The sequence below is a fragment of the Balaenoptera ricei genome, chromosome 13 (assembly GCF_028023285.1).
Source record: "Balaenoptera ricei isolate mBalRic1 chromosome 13, mBalRic1.hap2, whole genome shotgun sequence".
NCBI lineage: Eukaryota > Metazoa > Chordata > Mammalia > Artiodactyla > Balaenopteridae > Balaenoptera > Balaenoptera ricei.
In genome coordinates, this window is record NC_082651.1 from 62,223,555 (window position 1) to 62,230,815 (window position 7,261).

Below are 7,261 nucleotides of genomic sequence, written 5' to 3' on the forward strand. Positions count from 1 at the left end.
ATATATCCATTCCACAGAGTGGGTTCAGTCGTCCAAAATGAATCCTTTTATCAAATCCTAAGGGAAAAGCACTCTTCCCGCCAATTGTAAGAGAAAGTCCTGAAGCAGATCGACAAACTCAAACATCTCAGTTAAGAGTTAGCAAATGGTAACCACTGGAGACATAAAAAAGCATATTTCAACTTGTGTTACAAGAACATAATAACTAGAGTATTTATACACCATAGTTCTGGATCTACCACCAACCTGCTGTACCCAAAGCCACGAAACTACTTCCGTTATACAATAAAAAGCTACTTGATACCCAGTATCTCCTCCACTGCCGTAACAACTTCACCCCCTCTATTCTCATCTCAAGTCCCCAGACTACCGCCCCACACACCTGCATAAGGCAGAGCCAGTTCACCCTATGCTTTTCCTCTTCATCCCAAGTTTTCATAATTCACCCGAGAAAGCGTCATCTTAGTTCACCAAATGCAATTCTTGCCTCCTCCTATCTTTCAGGAAAAGGGCTACTGAGAAGCATCAACATCCAGATCTCCTCCAGGAAAATATCAACATAAGAAGGGTCTGCTTTACTCCTAGAGATATATCCATGAGGGTAGATGGTTCCCCAACTCCCATCAGTCCCCAAGGACAACACTAGCCATAAGTAATAAGAGTGATTGGAAAGGGCACTTGATGGGAAGTCAAAACACATTGCATTCTAAAAATGGTTCTGTTGCTAGACAACTTTGAACTTTACACAAACCACTTGACTTCTCTGGGCCTCAGTTTCATCTGCAAAATGAGGGTGTTTCATTAAAAAGCTACATCTGTATAAATAAGAGGAGTGAGTAGTGACCTACACGAAGAAAATGGAAGGGCATCTCCCAAATCTCCCATATCCCCAAATAATAATAGGAAACAAAACCTAACACAAAGATATACTTTACAACTGTCTTTGCTCTTTTCCATACCCTTTGTCCATTTGACCCTGAAAACTAGATAAACTAAAAGAACCACTTTTTAGGTACATAACCCAGGTGAGGAAACAGAAAAATCACAAGACTAGTCAAAGGCAGAGCTTGCACCAGAATTAAGTATACACTAACTCCCAGCCTAGGGCATTTCATCTACCTCTTAGGGGTTCAAAGTTCTAAGGAAGTCACAACCCTCAAGTTCTAAGGAAGGGGAGCATTAGAGGCCGTATCATTTTGCTTCGATACGCCTCAAATGTGAGTCACTATTTATGGTTTTCTACTCCACCAATAGGGCGACTACACCCAGCTCCTAACCCATTCCCACAGCAATAGGACATGCTATTCTTTAGAATGGAAAAGGAGCAGAAGATTCCCTTTGAAGCTTTCTGGGTGCTCTCTGGAGGACCATTCTTGCAAATCTATTTGAAAAAACTAGGGATGTCACAAATCTGGAGCATTTCCATCATCGTGGAACCCCTGTAATAAATAAACTTGTCAAATGATAAAAATATTATGCATCTAAAAATTTGGATGCAAATAAAATGTATATAAAATACCTGGAAAATTAGCCAAACTGTACTTCCAACAACTAATGATGTGACTTCAGTGTGATTCATGTAGCACTATTCTGGATTTCCTTTTCTAGAATTCAAATCACTCTTCTCAAGCCTGCCAGCTTCTATTTTATATGCTCTAAATTGAAACCAGCATTCCTCTCCTTTCATTTCTCAAACCCTCTACTTGATTTTTGAGTCACAACTACTTTTTCTTAAAGTGTGAAGGAAATTTATTTTAACTCTGTGACCCCCCCCCACAAAAAAAAGGTGTTTGATTGGAAAATAAAATACAATGGTATTATTATCTAATAGGTAAAAACGGTGTTGTTAATAATTTACAGGAATAAAAAAACACCCATTCAACTATGGGGTAAAGTGAATGTCTTAAATGTTCTGCGTGTAGATATAGGACAACTTTTTGACAAAATATAACAAAGACTCTAAAGTGGCACTGCATTTTCAAGTCTATAATTACGAGATGTAGTTACTTAATTACACATTATTGGTACCTAATTACAGAGATCTGCACTAATTTTGTAACTCTGCTTAATTACACTAATTAAGCCAATAATCAACCCACAAAAAAATACAAAGACTTTTGTACGAAGAAAATCCTTAGCAAACTGGATTATACACAGCAAGAAATAGCCTTTAAAAGCAAAGCTATTTCTCACACTTGTGCCACCCACAACATCCCAACCTGTAACTACTGCCTCAAAATGTGACTCTACACAGATCCACTTCCAGTGTAGACTCAGTCATGGGTTGAGAGAAGCAGTGACTTAGAACAAGAGAAAGAAACTTTGAGATCTACTTCTACTCTCTGTCTTTATAATTAGGGGAAGTTGAGCCCCTGTGAAGCTACCCAACTTGTCCAAATTACGCAACTAGTGAATGGCAGAAATGGACTTGGAACCCAGTTTTCTTGGAATCCAGTTTTCTAAGTTCTCAGTTCAATGTCCTTTTCCTTCACTAAGTCTTCAGGCAGGAAGCCTCGGATTCTTCCGGTCTGAGATTTTGATGTCTCTGAAACCAGGGCAAGTGAAGATGTTAATCTGAACACATCGTGTCCAAGATCCTGCTTTCTCTGTTTAACTCAGTGTTATCCATCTGAGACTACATTTGACAACCCAAATTCCAAATAGCAGCACCTTAAATAGATAGGGATTTTTATTTTCCTCAAGTAACGTAAGTCCAGGTGAAATAGATGAGAGCTCCACAAAGCCTATCTAGACTCAGGCACTTCTAGTTTTCTGCTCTGCCATTCTTAGGATATGAACCTTGTCCTTATTCTCTCAGAATAGCTGCTGAATCTCCATCCATCATGCCTGTATTCCAGGCAGCAGGAGAAAGTCAAAGGGGTAGCAGCAAGAAGTGGTGGAAGCACTTCATATAAGCAATATTAAGGAAGTAGAGTTTTCCCAGAAGGCTTCAGCTTACTTCTCATGAGCCAGAACTTTGTTGCATGGATACCACTCGCTGCAAACTAGACTGGGAAATGAGGTTCTTTAACTGAGCACATGCCACTGAGCATAAACCAAACCGAGGTTCTATAGGAAGAAAGAAAGAGAGTATAAATATCACTAGGAAACCAACAGTGCCGCATTCAGTCAGTCTGTCCTTACAGCTGTTATATATAAAGAAAGGAAACAAAGATAAAGAGATGCCAACCCTGGTATAATAGAAAGGATACTATGTTAGAAATCAGGGAAGCTGGGCCTCCATCTCTTCCCCTAAAAAATAAGAGGGCTGGACAAGAACAGTGATGCCTAAGGTGTTTTAGCAATAGAATCTATCTTTCAAAGGGGCTCTTGTGTAGAAACCCTAACTATAAAACAGGTCAAAGCAAAGCTGCTTCTCTCTTGGTGAAGCTGGATGAGGAAGCAAGGAGGCGGCCTGTGGTGGACATTGCCATGTGCCACCCAGAATCCCTTTAAGGAAGAACCTGATGCCACAGCTGCTGGGGCTGAGGATAACAGACAGCCTTCAGCTGCAGCCTCAGGGATGGCCTCAGCTGCAGAGAGGCCCCTCAGCCAAGATCACACTCCCTTCCCCGGGCAGCCCACATTCAATGATGGCCCAGACATCTTGGCCCAACTCAGGACAACTGTGAAGGACCATTCTAGCTCCAGACTCCTGAGCAGTTGACTGGCACCATCGTTGGGCTGCATCACAGCTCGACTTCTCCCTCTGCCCACGCCTGCTTTCCCACACCCCGACATAGGGATCCATCCCAAGGCTGCTCCTTAATAAACGTCCTCCACTTTAAACTCTAGCTCTCTGGGTTGGCTTCCTGGGAAACCCAACCGGCTACAAAGAGGTCAGCAGACTGTCCTTCAGTCTCCCCCTCTACCCACCCGCAACAGCTCCTGCCTAAGCTAAACCCTAGTGCTCCGTGGAACCCAGTGTGAAAACCATTTCGCTGATTCCTCCAAAAGTTCAAATGCAACAGTGCTACAAATCTAACAGGGGAAGGCCGGAGCGCTGAAGAAGTGCAGGGAGAGCTAGAAGCTGAGATGGCCAATCTGGGAGGACTTCCTGGGAAAGGTGAATTAGAGCAAAGAAATGGAGGCGCAAGAAATAACAAGCTGTACCTGGGAGGAAAAACCATATATGGAAGGATGATAATCCTAACGTCAGTAACTCCCGGCAACTGCAGTGCACTTTCGTGTGCATGAGATAGTTTAATATACAGTCATCAGCTTCACAAATTATGGAGAGATAATATCGTGGCCACTGCCCATTTGTTTTGTCTTGTATTTGACCACCCAGTGTCCAAAAACCTTCCTGTTGAGGGGAATTCCCTTCTCTGGGACTTTTGGGAGACCCCATAGAAGCCAAAAGAGCAGGCATTCTTTCTTCCTGCTTTCACCGGCTTGGGCCTAGCATAGGGTCCAGATGCAGCGATCACATGCTCCTTCCTGGGCCTTTGAATCTGTGAGGAGTGACTCACAGACACAAGAGACAGTTAACAGCCATTCAGGGGCAGCAACGAGCAAAGAGCCTCAGGAGAAGGCAGTTCCAGCACGGGCATCCTCACCAGGGTGCTCCTGGCTATGACCTTGGCTGGGATCTCTGCTTCCTAGCCCTTCCTGGTTTCTGCCACTTTCCCCATTGATTCTAGGAGCTCCCTGCATCCTCTAATACACTGCTTTTCTGCATCCATCAGCCAAAGTCTGTGTCTGTTGTTTTCAGCAGAGAACTCTAACAGGTACAGATAGGTTTTGAATCCCCCTTTTACAGATTAGAAGGAAAATTAGATCCAGGAAGACTGACATTTTCCCAGGACCCTACAGCTAGCATGTGGCTAGGCAGGGATTAACACTAATGCTTTATCCATGACACTCAGTTTTCAGAATTACCAGTAAGTAATGTCTTATGAACAGTCTGTGCAGCTGTCACTGCTCTGACTTTTCTTCTGAAAACGAACACCTTTTTGATTGTAGGTCCTGCTATCAGATTTAAACAACTAATATCCAATTCTATTAAAAAATGGATATTGTCAGGAATATATGTAATCTAACTTCTTTGCTAATTAGCAGCCTGTTTTCTCTCAGACACTTGTCAAGCCTCTAGGGAGGGCTTCTCCAGGAAGGATAGAGTTTTTGAGAAGTCTTTGTAGTAATTACGGTGCATCGTGCATATTCATGGCCTGGCTTCCTTCTTTGGAGAGGCCAATCAGAAGAGTGCTGATGGAAATCTCTCCCCTGATCAGCCAGAGAAAGTCACTGCCTGGGACTCCTGGCCTATGTTGTATGTTCTTAAAAGAAATAGGGTCCCCTGTTCCCATCCCTGGCCAAGAGGCAATTGCAGACCAGTTCCCAGCCTGAGGCTGAGAGGGTGCAGAGGGTTACCCCAGTGGCTGCCTTCCAGGTATTGTCGGGCAGAAAGGGGTCCTTTGAATCACAGAATCTCAAGGATGAGACGAACTCTAACAATCACCTTGAGAATTACAACCAACCTTCCCTGACTTGACTCCACCCCTACTGACAGCTTGCCCAGCTAGATCTGAAGAGCACTGGAAATGCACCCGTTCCCACCTTTGCAAAGCTCCATCCATCAGAAAGTTCTTGTTTGGTTTGATTCCAAATTTGTCTCCCCGCAGTTTTCACACACTGGGGTCAAAACAATCCAATTATGTTTTTCACATGAAAATTAAGTCTCATCCCCTATACCGTGTGTCTTTGAATATTAGTGGAATCCTTTCCCCCACCTCTACCTAAAGACTTGCAGTTTGTCCTTACAACCCAGCTCGAGCTCCTCCAGGAATCTAGTGACGCTGTCACCACCAGCATCATCACCAGGCTGTGCTCCCAGGGTTCTGTGTTCATACCGTCATCACAGTACATATCGGGCTGCAGGCCCCCGATTTCTAGTCTAGCCCCACTAGACTATGAGCTCCTTGAGGGATGGGTCCGTTACTATAGATATCCCCAGCATATAGCCATATGAATAAATAATGTCAAATAAATAACTTTTTAAGAAATGACTAATGAGGGTCACCTCTGAGACTCCTTCAGGCTTCTTCTTTCCCGTGTATGGTGTTGAATTTTCCCACTGCCCCAGGCACCCTCTACAGGCAGCCATGTGAATCTCCCAGTCCCCCAGCTATAGGGAGTTTGATCAGTCAAGGGCCCCAGCTGCTGTCTCAGAAATCCACTCCCATGTTTGCACTAAGACCACACACCGACCAGGCTGCTCCCAGCCAATGACCAAGTGCGTTAGGAATATTAAATCCTGGAAAAACACAGGATGCTCAGACAGCTGACTTCAGCTGGAGGACTCCCTGAGGCCCTTTCCAACCCTTCCTTAGCCTGCATGACAGTCTAGAATGCTTCCATCCAACCTTTCTCCCCTCTCCCCTGCAACTGGGGTAAGACTTATATTGTGGTCTGATGGCTCTCCCAGCCTTCCCTGGCTCTCTCCCTATTATTCTCCCAAGGAATTTCCCTTAATAAAATCAATACATGTTTAACCTCATTCTGGCATCTAGTTCTCAGAGGTCCCAGATTAGAACATCCATCCAATTCTACATGTACATCCTTCATCTATACACAACAGCTCTATAATCAGAACAGCACCACACAATCATCTCCTTCTTCATTCTAGGAACTATGCTTTCATTAATACAACCTAAATGGCACTCGCTTTCTCAGCAGCCACTTCACACTGTTGACTCATATTGAGTGTAGTGTCCAGCAAGCCTACTTTTGAATAAGATTAGTCTTAAGCCTAAAATGTCCTTTCTCACCTTCACCGCCAGCCCATCCCTATTCCTGATTCCTGGTTAAGATCCACTACCAATATCACTCCCTGTGAGAAGCTTTCCTGACATAGTACCTCCCTCCCTCCCTCTCTCCTTTCCTTAACATTCAGCATGTACCACTATTACATAAAATTGTGCAAACTTTTCTTTAAACTTCTGTCTCCCCAGAAGAAAGGGCAAAGATCATGTCTTAGTCTTCCCCTAAGTCCTGTGCCTGGATGGTAGAGGATGGTTGTCTATTTGATCAATAAACAAATGTCTTTCCTCTTTGTGTAATTTTAAAGCTCCTGGGGGACAGAAATCAGGTCCTGTCTCTTGAATCCCCTAGAGTGCCTTGCTCAAGGGTGAGCACGTGCAGATAGTCAATAATATATATTGCATTGAATTGAGAGGCTTTTAGGGCACTTCAGTCCCATGTCAAACCCCAGGACATAAAGGATGCTTAGGGCAAAGGAACCAGGTGGAGAATGAGATTG